The following is a 19,507-nucleotide window of genomic DNA, read 5'->3' on the forward strand; positions in this document are numbered from 1 at the left end:
TGATAAATGTTATGCATAACCGTCATCAAAAGTAACCCTTTTATACCCGTTTTCACAAAACCGTGACAAATGGTTAAAAATTTTACAAAAAAAAAAAAAAAATTCACTAAATTTGTTCTGCACTCCAATTTTTACAAAAAAAAACAGAAATTCAGTGAATTGGTTCTGCACTCCATATCTCTGCTGAATGTTTATACACCTTAAAAAAATTCTTAACAAACATAATCTATTAAATTTCCAAATATCATTCACAAATACTAATTCAATTGAACCAATCAAATCCAAATTAGACTTAGATAATTGTTACATGTATTTAAATAAAAATCAAAATAAAACATCTCAATAGTTAAAAAAATAAATCATCCTAGCCCACCGGAGTCGTCACATGAATTTAAACACACTTATCGTTCATTTTGAGCATAGTCCTCAACACGTTCTTGGATGAAGCCAACAAACTCGTATACTTGCTTCTCAGCGTAGTACACTTCTAACACGACTATAATACTCTAGAGTACCTCACAAGGTGGGGACTACTCTTAGTATAGCTCCCTCCACAACTCGCTTATGATATTCAATCCCTCCTGTAAGTAAAACAATTAGTGAGCGCAAATCAAAACTTCTATAGTGTAGAAATTACAAGGCAATACCTTGAACCATTTTATAAGATTCTTGTTTGAATCAAACAGATTCACAAGTGTGAATTTCAAAATATAAAGAAAACAATGAATAATTTCAATGGACTAAGAAAAGGTTAAATAAAATATACCTTCAGCAAGTCACCGGCCACAAGTATTATAACGGTTCTCATCCTGAAAAAGCACCATGTCAATGAGGCGAAAAACATGAACAAATAAAAAATCATTCATAGCCTAGTTATCGCAAGATAGAAAATTTAATATTGCAACAATGAACTCACCACCTAAGTCATAATGAAAACGTGTTGCGACAAAAACCAACCGAACACCAAAAATCATAATGGGTGTCTTAAGATTTACTAAACAAGTGTGGTCAGGGATAAAGAGAGCCATGGGACATATTGCAACAGTAATGAACTCTAATAACTTTAACGTTTTGGCTACTTAGGGCAACAAGGAAACTCAAGCTAAGCAGATTCTGAGATCACATGGTGTTTGCGAGTGTATAATATATGGAATGAAAGGAACTGCTGACTGTTTGAAGAAGGGGGACATAGTGTTGATGTAGTGTGTACTGACATTCTTACAAAAAGCTATACAGGAACCAACTCGTACCAGTGCTGCAAGAAACATTATTATCTCCCAACACAATGTACATGGAACAAACCACCTGCAGGCACTATGAAAATAAATGCAGTCGAATATATGAACTAAAATGGAACAGGTTATGGTGACCTAATTGGAATCCATAATGGCGAGACTATCTTAATGTTTTGTGTTAGCTAAGATGCAAGATGTTGACTATTTTAATCACTACACCATAACAGCTTTTTTGTGACGCCTATTTGGCGCCACAAATAATTTTTATGACACCAGGCTTAGCGTTGGCCCTAGTGATATGGCATATAAGTGACTTGGATGTAACCTGACATGGCCTAATACGGCCTGGTGTTGGCCTGGCAAGTGGCTTGTATGACCTGGTAATGTGGCCTGACGCGGCCTGTTGATATGTCTTGACACGGCCTTATCATACCGATAGCAGCTTTTATTGTGGCGGGCAATGCACGGTGGTGGTCGACCCGCATCACCGACGATTTGTTCGATCATAATAACTTGTATATATATAAGCTAATAATTAATAATCAACTTAATGTGAAATAATATATTTCGCAAAACACCATCTCCATATATTCTAATGTCTAATATACAAATTTCTTATAAAATTAATATTAGAAATAGGGTTGCAGACGGATAGTTTCGGATTCAGATATGCCTACATCCGAATCCGACCGGATGTATAAAATAATATTCGAATCCGATATCCGATATCCGATTCAGATATCGGATAATATCCGATCCGATCACAAAACATGGGCTTTCATGATTTCGTGATGGGCTTTCATGATTTCATGTACCTTATCACCTGGTACAGTCCAAATCATGTTCTAAATTAACCTGTTAAACAAACCACCTGTCAAAAGCTGTGGCAGTACCTTATTCAACAAAATCAATCTGTTAAACACTAAATTAACATTAACATAGCAGTTCATCAGTTCATGCTTCATTGAGTTCATTCACAAAATCAACATGTTAAACAAACTTCAACAGTTCAACCTCTTAATTAAGAAAATACTTCTAACTTAAGAAAATACACTCATAACCTATTACAAACATAGAAATTGATTACAAACTAGAGATCATCTCTATTACATAAACATAGAAATCTGGCCCCTGCCCATACAACACTTTTCGCATCCAAAACGGTTCCAATCAATTAACACATTAACACCTGCATAGAGATATAAATAAAATCACAACCAACTCATTTAGATATTATATTTGAAAATAAATAATTAAATACTTCACGAAAACATAAAGAAACATATGTATCACTAATTACTTAAAAAGGTAGACAAAATATAAATTAACCTTACTAGTCTTATTCTTACCTTGTTTCATAGTGTCGAGACTAAGAGTTGTTCTATCACAAGTCAAGCATCCAAGCCAACAACAATCGGTACTAATGCATAAATGAATTAAGATATAAAGAAAGTTAGACAATGTAATTCTTGAATATATATTATATATATATATATATATATATATATATATATATATATATATATATATATATATATATAATCTAGCTACCTTGATCAATTGACACTTATATCTTATCTTCGTCCACGTCCGTTTGATCACAACCCATCCAACGTCCAAGAACTATTCCTTATCAAACAAAGAATTCAGGGTGGGTATAATGGTCATTTTGATTTTCTATTCATAAAAAAAACAAAAAACCCAACAAAACACCCTGAGACTTCTTCTTCTTCTCTCTTCCTCACTCACTCTCTACAGAGAAACCCACGCCGGTTTCTTCTTCACAAAAGATCACCCGACTATTCAATTAGAGCTCATTATCTTTCTTTTTCACAAAAAATCACTATACTATTTTTTTGGAATTAGCCATCTCTGTAAACCAAGGTAAGTTAATCTTATTTTATCATTCTTTTGGTTTTTCCGATTTGTAAGAAGTTAATATTCTTTGCTTTGATATTGTCCTTTTGAACTTAAGTGCTTTCTTTTCGAATTAGAATTCTTAGTTGTTTGTTCTCGAAAAATTGCTCTATAGCCCTCTTTTATACCATAATCGTTTTTTGCTAATTACAATAGACGTTAAAATTGTCAATTTAATATATGGGAGTCATTAATATCTATTTTGCGTCATTTGATATTTTCTCTGTTTCTTTTTGCTAGAAATGGAAGAAAATGTTAGAGCTTTGTTGGCACTTCTTCTTGTTGTCTTGATTCTCAAAGTAATGGCGTTAATAAATTAGTTGCTCCACACTTAGGTATGAAATTTAATAGTGTTGATGAAGCAAAGACTTACTGAGAGAGTTTGCTAAACGGGGAGGGATTTGAGATTCGGTGTTGGGACTACGGATAAAAACAAACGGGTGTGGAATTGCCTTCTAGTTGTCTATTGGTTTGCTCACGCCGAGGGGTCCATAACAAGAAAGAAGAAATTGAAGGTGTAGTTCGAGAAGTACTTCGACTATTAGATGTGGTTGCCAAGCTAGAATGCGAGTTACAAAAAGAAAAGTTGAAGATATATATGATGTGAGTTTGGCTGAAAATCGCCATAGCCATGGTTTCGTCACTCCATCAAAGAGACAAGATATGAAAGGTAACAAAAATATGCCTGAAGTTGCAAAGAGTTTGACAGAGGTTTTTCATGACAACGGTATACATGTAGGGAAAGTGGCAGACGTTTTCCATGGGGATGAGATTGGGTTTCGGAGAAAGCATTGTTGGAACCACCATTATGGTTTGACGAGAAAAATGCATAAAGATAATGATGCAATAGCCGTGCTTCACTATTTTAGGCAGAAGAGTGCTGAAAATCCTCAGTTCCACTATGCCGTTCAATTAGATACAAAAGGTGTAGTAGTAAATTTCTTTTGGGTTGATGGAAGGTCCCGTGTCCAATATGAGTACTTTGGGGATGTCGTATCTTTTGATACAACATATAGAACTAATGTTTACGGTATGCCGTTTGCCCCTTTTACTGGAGTCAACCACCACATGCAGTCCATTCAGTTTGGTTGTGCCCTGCTACTTGATGAGACAGAAGAGACATTTGTGTGGTTGTTTCAGACATGGCTTGCAGCTATGGGTGGTCGTCCACCAACTTCAATACTTACTGACCAAGATTTAGCGATGACTGCAGCAGTTAGAAGAGTTTTCCCTACTATTCGACATCGATTTTGTCTTTGGCACATTATGCAGAAATTTTCAGAGAAGTTGTCATTTGTCTACCATAGGCTCGATGCTTTGTGTTCAGAGCTTACATATATTATTTGGAAGTCATATAGGATTGTTGATTTTGAAAGCAGGTGGTCTGCACTACTGTTGAAGTATAACTTGACTGAAAATACTTGGTTGACAGAAATATATAAAAACCGTACGTCTTGGGTTCCGGCTTATCACAATGACATTTTTTTTGCTGGTATGCATACGACTGGGCGAAGTGAATCAATGAATTCTCATTATGATCAATTTGTTAGTTCGACGACTACACTTATGGAATTTGTCCATGGTAATGAGAGGTCTTTGGAATCGATAGCCAGGAATGAAAGGGAATCTGATTACCGTACCGAACATACTTCTCGCATTGTGGCTAAGGATGCTTTCCTCCTCAAGCATGCAGGTAAAGTTTATACCATTAGTGCTTTCAATAAATTCAAGAAACATTTAGAAAAGGCTAAGATGAAGTATAGAATTGTTGGAGAAGAGATAGACATACATGGAATAGGAATTTATACGGTGAAGACAAGAGACATTAAGCAAACTTCAATTTGGAAAGTGACTTTTAATAGAGGAACTTTGGAGGGGTTTGTGAATGTAAGAATTTTCAGTTCGAAGGATTACTTTGTGCTCACATTTTAAAGCTTTTTCAGCGTTATGACATCGAAGAGATTCCAGATCATTTTATTTTGAAACGGTGGACGCAAAAGGCAAACACATACAGAGCGGTGTTTGATGGTGGACTAGTGGCCAGTCATGAAAACCATGAGCCATTAAGAGTTGCCCATTGTATCAAGGTTGCTACTCAATTGGCTTATGATGCATCAACTAGTGTTGAGACATATGCATATTTTATTCAGAAGATGAGTGAAATGTCTATTGGAGTTTCGGAGCTCAAGGAAACTATCAACAAAACAGATGCAATGAATAATGAAGCACCTCCAGTTGAAGAGCTTATAGTTGATACCTCACAGGTAATTTATTTAGTTTGTTTTTTTTTTTTTTATCTTTGTAATGGTAAAAATCCTATTTGATTTTAACTCTTAAATCTTCTTTTCAGCTCTTGGTTTTAAATCCCAACATTTCTCAAACGAAGGGGAGGAAGAAAAAAACGGAGAGAATGAAAGGCCCAGGGAGGAAGCCTTAGAGAATCGGGGAAGAATGTGTAAATCTTGTAATAAGATTGCTAAGCCACGACTCGAAATTGTCCGAAAAATTAAAAAAACAAGAATGTGGAATGACATGCTTGTTGAGTGTGGAAGGACCGTTGGTTATGTTCTTACTGTCTTGTTTTTTTGGGTGTTTTTTTTTCTAATTGTAAGAATTATAAAACTATCCAATTTTTTGAGAGCTTACACCAATGATTTTGGTTTTTTTTTTTATGTCGGATAATTGATACTAGAAAAATGGTATGAGGCAGCTGATCCTAGGTTGTAGAAAGTCCGAGTGATTCGATTGTTGTTCCTGATGGAGCAGCTTTGTCTGCATATCAGTATTTTGAGAATGTGAGGAATTTCCTTGTAGCTGTGGAAGAAATGGGACTTCCCAATTTTGAAACATCTGATCTGGAACGGGTAGACACAATTTTGAGAAATTTCGGTTTTTGAGGATGTACATTGTTGCTTAGGTAGCTGAATTTGGACAGGCGGATGTGGTATCTCAAGATTTGGTGGGAGTCTAAAACCTAGCAATTCCGGAAAATATTTCACAAGGAAAAATTAAGAACCTTTTACGAATTCCTTGTCAAGGAACGCATCCAAATCATTTGGTGTGGAACTGAATTCAAATGTTGATCTTGCCCATGATACTGATATGGTTTGTAGACTATAATTATTTTTCGGTTTGTGCTCAGAGTTTTCCATGTTATGTAGTGAGTTCAAAAGTTAAAATATCTGCAAATTAAATTGGTGCAGAATAATCGTTCATTGAACATATTTGTCCATACTCTTTTTTCAGAGAAGAAACCAGAAGATGTCACAATTGTAAGAGTTCTTTATCTGGTTTAGTTATTTCCTTTCAGTATATTAGTAAAATTGTTGTCCCAATTGTATGAGCTATGAACAATGAGTGTTCATAGTCCATACTGTATTATGAACAATCAATGTTCATAGTCATGAGCTATGAACATTCTTTGTTTTTAGGGTCCGGTTCCTGGGACTCAACTTTATTTCACTCAAGTTTAACTCAATTTTCGGACTCTTGGATCATCTTAATCTAACGGTACAAAATTTCCATATGATAGACATTTAAAGGATGACATCATGTAGGTCCTCCGTTAGTCATCGCCAAAACTCAAAAACTCTTCTCACCCTCACTCGTCACTCTCAAGGCTCCATTGATTCCTCGAGAAAAAAAAAATCATTTCATGATTTAACAAAAAAACATGATTGAGGAAGTGAAGCAAACATGCTATCAACTGCCAAAGCTGCGTTCAAATACCATTAATTTAACTCGAAGCAGACAACAACCCTAACCTTAAATTTCCTCAAAATTAGTAAACTCCAGAACAATAAGAGTGGTTAATGCTTTGGAAGTTATTCAAGTACAGTGAGCTTGATTTATGAGTATGGAGATAATAATGTGCTAAATTACAAGAGACCCTCTTTAGTTCATGTGTTTTCCACTACATGCATTACTTGGAAATAAATAATTAGCTCTTGTAGTGCTTGAGCTTCAGAATTTTAGATAGATAAAAACAAAAAACATAAAAGGCAATAAAAACTATATGATGAACTGAAGTTTAATGTTAGCAGACTGAAAAAGAGTACAAACCTTTAATCTAATTATTCTTGCTGGAATATATTTAGTATAGCAGTCAGTGAGCTAAAACTAAAGAAACCCATGTTCCCAAAATGACACATTTGTGTTAGTTCAAGTACGAATTAGAGCGAGATCCTCCATTATAGCTAGAATCCCAACAATGCTTGCTCAAGTGTCTTGAAAGAAAATGAAGTATGTAACTTTAGTTTGTTGATGAAGCTAATTGGGTATCCAGCACTAAATGAGCCTGGGCAGTTGAGCTGGAATAATCTTAAGCTTTACTGTAGTGAGTGTGGATAAGTTGCAGTTGAGCTGCATGTCTGGAACAAGGCTCATTTAGCCGGGCAACAGGGAGCACAAATATGAACAATCAGTCGAGGTTAGCACCATTTTTCTTTTGTTTAGGCACAGTAGAAAAGTAATTGCTCTTGCTATGACATTTTTTCCTATTCTTCAGACTAAGAAGAAATGTGTATCGAAGTAATTGCTCTTGCTATGAGTGAAGAGTATCTTTGTGCAAAGCTTTATTTGGTAGATTTTGCTGGATTAGAACGAGCTACGAGGATAGGTTCCGATGGTCTTTGTTTCAAGGAAGGTCGGCAGATTGATTATCATCACACGTTGTTAGTGATATTTTTTTTTTTTGTTAAATCATGAAACGATTTTTTTTTCTCAAGAAACCAAAGGAGCCTTTAGAGTGAGGGTGAAAAGAGTTGTTGATTTTTGGCGAGCACGAACGTAATGAAATGATAAGGGGCCTACATGACGTCATCTTTTAAATGCCTATCATCTGGAAATTTTGTACCGTTAGATTAAGATAATCCAAGAGTCCAAAAATTGAGTTAAACTTGAGTCAAATAAAATTGAGTCCCAGGAACCGGACCCTTGTTTTTATCACAATTGAACTATGAACAGTAATTGTTCATAGTCCATACTGTACTATGAACAATCAATGTTCATAGTCATGAGCAATGAACATTCTTTGTTCATATCACAATTGGACTATGAACAATGATTGTTCATAGTCATGAGCTATAAACATTCTTTGTTCATATCATTCAAAAAATGAGTTGGTGCAATATTGTCAGCATGCGCCTATATCCCAGGCACTATAAGAGAGCGGGTGCCTATTTAGGTTTAGGGGTGCGCCTATATCCCAGACACTATAAGAGGGCGGGCGCCTATTTGGGTTTAGGGGCGTGAGCCTATATCCCAAGCACTATAAGAGGGCGGGAGCCTATTTGGGTTTTACTTTTCAGTTGTTATTTTCGGTGAGTAGATTGTGGGCTTTGTGACTATGAACAATTGGACTATGAACATTGATTGTTCATAGTCATGAGCTATGAACATTCTTTGTTCATAGTCCACAAATTGTTCATAGTCCACAAAGAACTGTTTCTGTATCCACTTGGCATTCAAATACAACAATAATGAATGAACCCATTTAAACAATAGCATAGCATTGAATTATTTTTTACATTGCTGATAACAAAGCTTTAAGTTTACAAAGCTTTCAATGTATACACTAACACACCTTGATCAAATACTTGAAGCTATTAAAAACAGGTAACAAAATACAAACCAAGAAATGGCTAGATTTTCTTAATCAAACATTGCTTTTTCTTAATTCCCATAAAAAAAAAAGTTATTTAAGCTCACTCAAATTGCAACATGAAACAAGCTTGAGGGAGCTAGAAGCGAAGTAGAACCTCGAGTAGCTCGAAGTTCACTAATACTTTGTCGGAAGTCAAATTTCAGCATGTTCAGATTCGACCCATATTACAGCACAAATGAACTTGCTCGAGCCAAGAATGAGCGGCCCATCATCTGAATTGTGACATTTTATAGACAACTAAAGCTCAACCAGCGGATCAGAATATATATAGTTTTGTTTTCCAAATTAGCATACGCGATGTGCCAGCATGTTTTTCTGTTAAAGTTTGGTGGTTAATACAGTTTCAATTTCGTCTACTTCCTTGGATTTATGATTTCATCCTGAGCACACGCAAACATTCTCACAAGTACGTCATAAACACCTCCCAATCGTAAATTGTATTTATGGGGGTATGTGTGTGTCTGTGTGAATTAGAAGAATGCTAATTTATTTCCACTCTCTTACTATTGTTGTGTTTGATCATGGTGGTGTAACACTTCAAATTTCCTCCAATGATATAATTTGTAGATTTAAGTCTACAATATACGTATTTGATTGCTCAGAAAATTTTCTCATGAAAACATACATTTCCTGACGGAAAGTAGTCAAAGTACTCCCCATATAATTTCTTTTGGCAAAATTTGTTATATGAAAAATCAATATTTTCCCCTATCAAAATTTTCTACAAGAAAAAAACGGAATGCTTTTTCAAATCAAATAACTCATCAGTTCAATTGTTCAAATATCCCAATTGACCACTCCACTAATCTTAATCAATTTTAACAACATACGGCAGTATGATTGACTTTGTTGACTTCAACTGATTGAACACGGTTTTTGACTGATCGAAAAGGTAAATTCAATGGGGGCTCATCGGTGATAAACTTTCTCAGTTATATAGTGTTGTACACAGCTTATATAGTGAGGTATGAACATTTAATAGGTATGAACAATAAATGTTCATATGAACAACGACTGTTCATAGCTCATATTGTTCATACCCCAAATAAGAGAGGGTACAATGGTCATTTGACTTTCTATTCACAAAAAAAAAATAGATCCACAAAAAAACCACGACCCCATTCTTCTTCCTCCTAACAAAAGTCATCTCTACACAAAACTTCATAGTTGGGTATTGATTTGTGTATAATTCTTCAATTTGGAGATGGGTTTAATTTACCTTAGAGTTATCCGCATAAATATGAAGTGGGTTATCCGGTTATCTGTTGAAGTGAATTCTTTGACTTCCATTGAATCATTGATAAAGAAATACCTTATACAGTTATGACACATTTTTTTATGTAAACCATTGGAAGGAATTAAAGATATGGTTGAGTTGAGAATCTCGGTGAGTTTTTGTATCTGTTTGATTCTATTGTTGAGCAGGAGGTAATCAATTTTCAAATGAGTTCTTCAAACTTGATTGAGTTGGGTTTTAATTATATTTTTCTTTTGATTCTTAAGATTTGATTGTGGGTTAACCGGTTCCATTGAGTTTCCAAACAGAGTTTTCATGAAAAAACGTGGTGGTGGGTTTCTCTGAAAACTTGGTGGTGGGTGTCCCTATAGTAAGGAGAGAGAAAGAGGATGAGGAAGAAGAAAGAGGCGTAAGTTTTTACCCAATTTTCTAATCTAATTTGTGAAAGAAAAATAAAATGACTATTGTACCCTCTCATATTTGCTTTGTGAAATTAGCGCAAGATCTGGACATTGGATTGGGTATAATCGAATGGACGTGATGAGCTGTTAAGATGGGCTGTCATTTTAAGCTGTCAAGGTAGCCAGCCCCTATATATATATAAAGTTCAAGAGAAAGAAGTTACCTATATATATATATAAAGTTCAAGAGAAAGAAGTTACCTATATATATATATAAAGTTCAAGAGAAAGAAGTTACCATTAAGTTTAGGCAACCAATCCTTCAAACATACTAACGCCTCCACAAAATCAACACCCAATGATGAACGAGAGTCAGTAATTATTCTACCACCGGAACTAAATACAGATTCTGAAGCAACACTCGACACAGGAACTGCTAGAATGTCACGTGCCATCCTTGCTAATATAGAAAACTTCGGACCATTGTTTTTCCACCAAACCAATATTTCACAACCTTTCCCATTAGCATCAAATGGGAATAAATCTTCTTCTAGATACTTCTCCAACTCTGTTTTCGGAACTTTTGAACTTTCCGAACGTTGTTTCGTGAAATTTTGGAAACCTTCATCCATCTTAGAACTCCCTTGGTCACCAGAAAATGAATTCAACAGACTAGAAGATGATCCGACATCAACCATAGAAGAATCGGACATTGCATACATGGTGTACAACTCATTCAAAGAATTTTTCACATTTTCTTCTTGTTCAGACTCCTTACCATAAATCATAGTAAAAGCATACTCAATAAACTCCATCTTATAGCAAGGATCAAGTATGACACCAAAACTCATCAATAAATTACATTCGCTCCAATATTTATCAAAATTTTCTTTCATAGCCTTTGCCATATCACGGATATAATAAAAATCAGAGTCTAACCACTCAAGAATATCATGATGAATATCACAAACATATTTAAAATGCAAATTTGCAGTTGGGTATTGGACGCCGGAGAAATGAAGTGTAGCATCATTGAAAACTTTCAAACACTCACAAATTTTAGTTCCCATTTCCCACTCTTCAGGAGAAGGTAAATGCTTATAGTCGGAAGCTAACTCGCTTGGCGCTCAAAGGCTCTATACTTTCGGATGGCACTACAGAGCATGTCATAAGTAGAGTTCCATCTTGTAGGAACATCTATAGAAACCCCTTTCCCAGTTAACCTTGTCTGAGCTAATGCATTCAAAAACTTTTCATGCCTACTCTGAAAATTCTTGTCATACCTAGCACTCTCTCGAATCTTAACAATAAAAGGAGCAATCACATTCAATCCATCTTGCACAATAAGATTTAAAATATGGGTACTACATCTTATATGAAACAAACTACCATCAAGACATAAAACCTCTTTCCTCTTAAGCCAATCCTTGAGCTCCACTACCATAGTATTATTGTTAGAAACATTATCAACAGTTATGGCAAATAACTTTCTATCAACATTCCATGCCAACGCTTGAGTCTTGATAACCTCACTAAGAACAACACCACTATGTGGCGTAGGGACAGTAAGATAAGCAATGATTTTTTTTCGCAACACCCACTCATCATCAATATAATGACAAGTAACACAACAATAACCAATATTTTGATAATTGTAAAACTAACTTTTGATGGCAACTTATCAAAAAAATCTTGTAACTCAGTTCTTGACTCATTGTAAAGTTGCATGACATCCTCTCGAACAGTGGTTCTTGAGACCCATTTGAACATAGGACAAATACCATTTATGAAAACTCTAAAGTATTCATGCTCAGCCATAAGAAAAGGATAATCATGCCTAGCAACCATGCGTGCAAAGTCAAGTCTACTTGTATGTGGGTCGTATTTCCAACTTGCTAATTTTGGAGCTTCATTTGCGCTAAATGAATTACACAAAAGCTTTTGACCCGAAGTAGAATGTTTCTTTATCTTGCAAGCTTTCAAATGATTTCTCAAATGCGTAGTACCCAACTTACTACTAGGATCAAAACTCTTTTTGCAATGTTTACAATAAGCTTTAGAGGTTCCATCTCCTAATTTTTTAATTTCAAACTCTAGCCACACTTTTGAACGTTTACCTTTCAATGGATCAGCACTTTCAGTAGGAGTTGTTTCTTCATCCGACGATATACTAGCAGCAGCAGCAGCAGTATCGGCATCAATAGGCGTAGGCTCGTTGATAGGCGTATGGCTCACACTACCACTAGGTGAAGGAGCTGATGCAGCACTGCTTGGGGTTGGGGTAGCCATTTCCACCTACATAATACAATAAATAGAAACATTATTATTGTAGGGAAACTAGATATGCAAAGCACCACAAACATATTTAGAACTGGAATTCAGTTATACTACTTGTCTCCATTCAGTTTGTTCATGTCTCAATAAAGGAACTTGCTCCTCCTACTCTAAAACCATAACCATTCCCCATATCATTCCACTGAACACCTACAAGTTCAGCCACCAACTGCAACCTCTAGCCCCTCTAGAAACCTCAAATACTACTTATAAAGTGTATAGCCACTCCATATGAAAAATATAAGATTCACGGGTAAGGAGAAACTAAAAAATAAAAATAAAAAAAAAGAAATGTTTGTAAAGTCATGATTAAAACAGTTTGTCTCTACAATCTTTGAACTTTTCACATTGCTAATGACAGTGGCGTTGCCCATTTATCACTAAAATTAATCTTCCTCCCTGTATATTTTGTCTCTTTTATATGCTCTTTTGGTCTTAAGTGCTAAAGGCAGTTGCAGTGCAGATTTGCAATCAAGTCGAGTCACCTTTCCTTGGTTAAAGGTGGTCTTCTTGGTTAATTAATCTTATCAAACTCAAGGTTCGAAAAGGGAACCTTGTCATCATTGACAAATGAAACCATTTGAAAGTTCGTTCTTAATCATCAAGCTAAGTAAAACAGAACATTGAGATGAGTAGACACTAGACAACAGTACAACACTAGTACACTAGATGACACTAATCTTCTTGCTGAGGAAATCATATGACATAGTGCAAGGATGTACTTAATGGTGTTTTGGTGAAAATCGATAAAGTTTTTTGAAAAAAAAAAAGTTACGCTCGTTTTAAAATTTAAACAATACAAACAAACAAGCAAGAGCGAGTCAGCGAGGTCAGTAGGTTAATATATGCACCACTTTGAAAAAAATCCCAAAAATACAGATGAAATTGGGTTTAGACTTTAGACACAGACGAATGTTGAGAATTTGACATACCTTTGCGTGGTGGTGGTGCTTTGAAGAAGAAGAAGAGGAGCGGTGGTGCCTGGTGGTGCGTTGAGAATTTGAGATTTGAGAAGAGGAGTGGTGGTTGCGGGTTGCAGCTTGAGATTAGGTTTGTGTATTTGAGATTTTGAGAAAGAAAAAAAACCCTAATTTGTATTTATATTTTATAATTTTAATATAATAATATATTTATATTAATTAAATCGGATTCGGATATTATCCGACGGATAGTACCAGCATCCGTATCCGTATCCGAAATCTGTTCGGATGTGAAAATTTATCCGAATCCGATATCCGAAAATTTCGGATAATATCCTATTTTTCGAATACGAATACGAATCGGATTCGGATATTCGGCTATCCATCTGCACCCCTAATTAGAAACGGTATTGCTTATACCAGCACAAACAATTAAATTAAAATATAATGGACTTAGCTATTACTGTTCAGAAAAAGACAATGTAAATGGAAACACAATTCACTTACTTGATGACTGGTATACATACGCCTTGGAAATACATACCTAATAATTCTAATTTTTAAAGTTGCCATCACCTTACCATACATATTAAAGCACTACTCCACCTGATCTTCCCTTTTACTAAAGAAATTGTTCTCTCCTTATATGTGACCCCTTAACTTAATGACTTTCATATTCGAATGAGCTCCTATAATGACACCCTAACAAATCTATTTTCATCAAATTCATGGACCAATAAAGACAACTCAATCCAACATATCAGTATAACTAGCATTATTTAAACAACCTAAACTCTTCAATTCAATCACAAATTGCAACAACCATATCAATCCCAAGCTTTAATCAAAATTACAAAACAGAAAGAAACAAAGTAACATACTTGAGATATGATAAACTTGTTCAGGAGTAAGCTTAGCAGAAAATCCACTAACAGCATCCTTATAACTGTAAATTATAGCATCTTTCGCAGCTTCCTCACTATTTTAACCAAAATAAAAATAGCCCGTCATCAATTAAACAACCAAAAATGCAAAAGCAACAAAAAAACCAACCTTCAAAAAAATCTGACCTGCCAAGAACAGAAGCAAGAGTTCAAATATGATAAGCTTCATATTCTTCTCCTTCAGGTTTTGAACACTAAACAATAGAAGGGGTTGTAGAAACTCTGTCACCCACCATATCGGAACCTCTTCTTCATCGAAAGTGGAAAGGTATTTACGGATGAAATCGATAAAGCGTGTAGCGGTAAAAAGAGGCGGGTTTTGTTATCCTGACTATAGAAATGGGTATGGACTTTGATGGTTCAGATTTAATGAGGTTTTTGAGTGAGCAAAATGCTATTGGCTAGTTCATTTCAGTAGGAACTTTTCCCACTCAATAACTCTAATCCCCCACGGACACACAATAAAAAAAAAACTTTCCCACACTAAAGAGTTGTGAAAAGTTCCCACAAAACCTATCAAGATTGGAAGCGGTTTCAATTTGGATATTTTATGTAAACATCAATTAAGTTAACCAAATCAAACAACCCAATCTCTAATTCCTCCTTTACTGTTCAAAACTTGGTATAAGTGACAACTTTATTTAATAAATGAAAAGGGAGAAAAAGCTTGAACCTTGGAAGTAAAAGAGATCTTCGACGTTGATCAAGGTCGAAATTCGCAACAAAACCTTGGAAGTAGAAGAGATCTTCGACTTTGCTCAAAGCTCGAAATTCGCAACAAAACGGCGTATAGAAGATAGAAAACTCATTTGTTGTCAGAAGAGATGAGAGAGATAAGCTTGTAGGAAACTGATTCGGAAGGGAGAGCTTGAGTTTGTAGGGTTTTCCATTTGCAGGATTGGGGGGAGAGAGTAAAGGTGAGAGAGATGAAGTCTACGCTTGCTTGCTCGTGTTAAATGAAAGCCGTGAACTTATTCAGAAGCCTTGATGCTGGTCTGCCGTCACTTAATTTTTTGAACTTTTAACAATCCAATTCCCATAATTATCTAATTATTAGTGACGACAATTAGAAAGAAAAGCGGCAGTGAGAGAGAAGAGAATGAAACCTAGTTGTGGGAGATCGAACATTTGAATTGTGTGCGGAGGAGTACGTACCTGGAAGTGTTTGAAGGAAGTGGGATGTGTTTAAGCAGTAACTTTTTAGTGGGGTTGTGGTGCGCGAGGAGTACACAAAATTAAATAGATCTTCTGCCTTATCTAATACGTCACACACATAAAGTCTAGTAGTATGTAACTGTTGTGGGGGAATAGTCACAAATAATTCTCCACACATATATTGTTCTTTAGAAAAAAAAAAAGATTTGTGACAGTTCTAGAGTGGAGAGTCACAAAAAATATTTCAAAACAGCCACAAAAACTCTTTTTTGTCATTTGTGACTGTTTCAAACAGAATAGTTACAAATAGCATTTTAAAACAGTCACAAAAACCCTTTTTTGTACTAGTGTTTCCTGTAATGAAAGTTAGTGAGTACTCAAAGTAATTAAGTAACTAAAATTTAATTCAATTAAGTAAGAGACTTACATGTGCATTTAGTATCTCCTTACATCCTTTCCTGTTGTGGCCAACCTTCTTACATCTTTGACAAGTCATTTTTCTACCTTTTCTACTAACAACATCTGCTTTCTTACTTGGTGATTCATGGAAGTCCTTCCTCCGCAGCTTCTTTGGCCTGCCTGGCATTTTCCTATTCTTAGGTGGCAAAAACTTTGCAACCTTGGTGTTTATCCAAAGATTCTCACCATTCATGGGTCTGAGAAAGTGTAAGTATGCCTTCTTATTGCTTTCAACAGAATACCAGTGTGCAACATATTTCTCAGGTTTATCTCCACTGTTAAACATTGCAACAATGGAATGACAACAAGGAATTCCATTGAGTTCCCATAGTCTACAAGTACATGTCTTCTGTTTCATGTCCACTATATAAGCTATCTTATCCCTTTTGATTTCAAACTATTGGTTCCCAAAATAAAATACCCTCCAGTGCCTATATTCCAGCTTGTTTGCCTCTAACTTTTCTCTAGTTCTAGGGCATATCGTATCCTCCCAACCTCGTATCATATCTACTTTTTTGACCATTCTTTCCATCAACTTCATTCTAATCTCCTCAAACATAGAGATTATTGGTTTACTCCTAGCTTTAACAATTGTCCCATTAAACACTTCACACATGTTGTTCTCAACAACTTCACAACTAGAGTGAGTTGCAAAAAAGGCCATTGACCATGCAACTAGATTCTTATCCATCAAGTATGTATGTGCTGCCTGGTTCACTTTCTTTAACTCCTCCATAGCAGCATCAAATTCTTGAGGTGTACTAGCTTTACATGCCTTCCAAAAAGCAAGTTTGAGTTGCAGGCCACATTAATTTTTCTTAAAATTTGTATATATGTGCCTAGCACATGCCCTATGCTCAGCCAATGGTAGGCACAAATTAAAAGCCTCTACAAGTCCTTTCTATTGATCTGTGATAATTGTCCACCCTTGCCCATCTAAAATATTAAAATCATTAAGCAATCTATCAAGGAACCAACACCAAGAGTCTTTGTTCTCACTCTCCACTTGTGCCCATGCAATAGAGAACATTTGGTTGTTCACATCCCTTCCTACTGCAGTCAGAAGCTCACCCTTGACAAATCCCTTCAAAAAACAACCATCTAAACCTAATACATGTTTGCATCCTTCCAACCAACCCTTCTTCAAACTATAAAAACAAACATACATCCTTTGAAAATGACCTACTGGTAGTGGTGCATCCACTTCCATCTGTACTGGGTTACAACCGTTATGGTTATGGTTGCATCGAATGACTACGACCATTATGGTTACAACCGTTATGGTTATGGTTATCTGTAGGAACCATTATGGTTGCATTGAATGACTACAAACCGAGAAACACCATGCGCAGCGGAATAAAGGTGTTCACGGTTTGGTTTAGAAATTGATACATTTAGATCAGTTGTGATTTTTCTGCGAATCCAAGATCTACGAAATCAACAACCTCTTGATCTTCTGTTTTATTCCTATCCTTATAATGGACGTTGCATGGGCAACGATCTACCAGCCCCTTCTTTCTCTCTTTGCCTCTTTCAGTCACAAGGTCAGAACCGATTTTGGAACTAACCTTTCTTGAGAAAACCTTAGTAATGTCGGCCAGAGAAAGAGGTTTCTATTTATAGGCTACAACAGGGACCATGAGGAGAAATTAGGGTTAGGTCTCCTGACGGGCTTGGGCTTTCCATGTTCGCCCAGAACACACGGCCCAAGTCCGTCAATAAAAGACTTATTCCACTAAAGGCCATTGTTGGACTACCGCCCTAATCCTAAATTACGTGTTACATTTATGGGCTCCATATTATATGCTTGTTGATCTCCCCGTGTTTAAGATATCGAATGCCCGTTGATTAAGTCAAGTTACTGACAACTACATTAATCAACTTCTTATGTCCTTGAGTAGTACCACTCAACCTCATTGTCATGTCGGATTAAATCCACCTGCAGGGTTTACATGACAATCTTTATGAGCTCCTCAAGGGGACATCATCAACCCGACTTCTGCGGGTCACGAATTCCTTCTATAATCAACAACACACCTTACATACAATGTCATTACCCAATCCATCGAGTTTGTTGATTCACAAATGAATCTCACTCATTGATGATTTAAAGCAATGTACAATGCACGTAAGTGCCCGTTATTATATCCGGATTAAGAGGACAAGCATCCATAATAACAGAGGTGTTTGTTCTCTTATATAGTAAGTATAAAGAGAAACAACCTCACTTAGTCCTATTCAATACACACAAAGTGTACTAGTGTAATCCTGTAGTCAAAATAGACTAATACCAGATTATACTACAACCGTACCAATGGTTTGTCCAAATCCATCTAGGTTGTGAACGTTTACTTATACTTTATAAGGTACTGATGATATGATCTTCTATGTGTCACCACACACCATATCATCTACAACATAAAGTATTAGATGCATGCATATAACTAATAATACATATAATATGCATAATATTTGCCCTTATGATTCTCATTCAAAATATAAAGAATTAGAGTTAATACAAAAGTAATGTTTTTAGTATATAACCCTATCACTTCAAACTATGAAAACAAACATACATCCTCTGGAAATGACCTATTGGTAGTGGTGCATCCACTTCCATCTGTACTGGGTTAGGTCTATCAACTTCTATTTTCACTGTACTACCTGGATTAGACCTTAAGATTTCATGTGCATAGTCAGACACCTTGGCATAATGAAGCTCTAAACCCTTGTCAACGCCACCTAACACTTTCCTCTTGGCTCTCAGACATTGTGTTGTCGTTACTTCTAATGCAAACTTATTCAAGATTTCAGCTTTAAAGTATGCAAGCTTCCAGGTTGGATTAGCAAGTATCTCATTGTAATACATCTTCGCAAGCCACTTAGAATTCCCTATTTTAACACTGTAGTTTCTACCACACTTGTGTACCTTTCTTAATGTCTTGATCTGAAAAGTTGATAAATCTTGCATATAGCTTGCATACAGGCTCCATGGACACTTTGGAGCACAAAGAGCTAGAAGTTCTCTTGCCTTATTCTTCTTATACCAAATGGATAAACCATTTGCAACTGAATAGTTGCTCAAACACTCCTTCAACTGTTGAGGAGAGGTAAACTTTAGCCTAACGTACTTCAGGTACAAATGTAAACATGTCCTATTGAGGATTGTAAACAGGGTAATTAGTTCTTGAGTTCCCCCTATTGACAACATGAATGTCACACTCATAATCTGATTCTGAC

The 19,507-nt window shown here is 35.8% G+C and overlaps 1 long non-coding RNA gene across 1 annotated transcript; it reads right to left on the reverse strand.

Moving 5' to 3' along the window:
• Positions 1–247: 247 nt before the first annotated feature.
• Positions 248–14,947, reverse strand: LOC147477457 (uncharacterized). The gene is made up of 4 exons (XR_015207989.1): positions 14,780–14,947; positions 14,591–14,688; positions 767–809; positions 248–581 (listed from the first exon to the last, which is right to left on the reverse strand). It is a non-coding gene; the product is annotated as an uncharacterized LOC147477457 (long non-coding RNA).
• Positions 14,948–19,507: the final 4,560 nt, after the last annotated feature.

This window comes from Coptis chinensis, chromosome 9 (genome assembly GCF_015680905.1).
Source record: "Coptis chinensis isolate HL-2020 chromosome 9, ASM1568090v1, whole genome shotgun sequence".
Taxonomy (NCBI): domain Eukaryota; kingdom Viridiplantae; phylum Streptophyta; class Magnoliopsida; order Ranunculales; family Ranunculaceae; genus Coptis; species Coptis chinensis.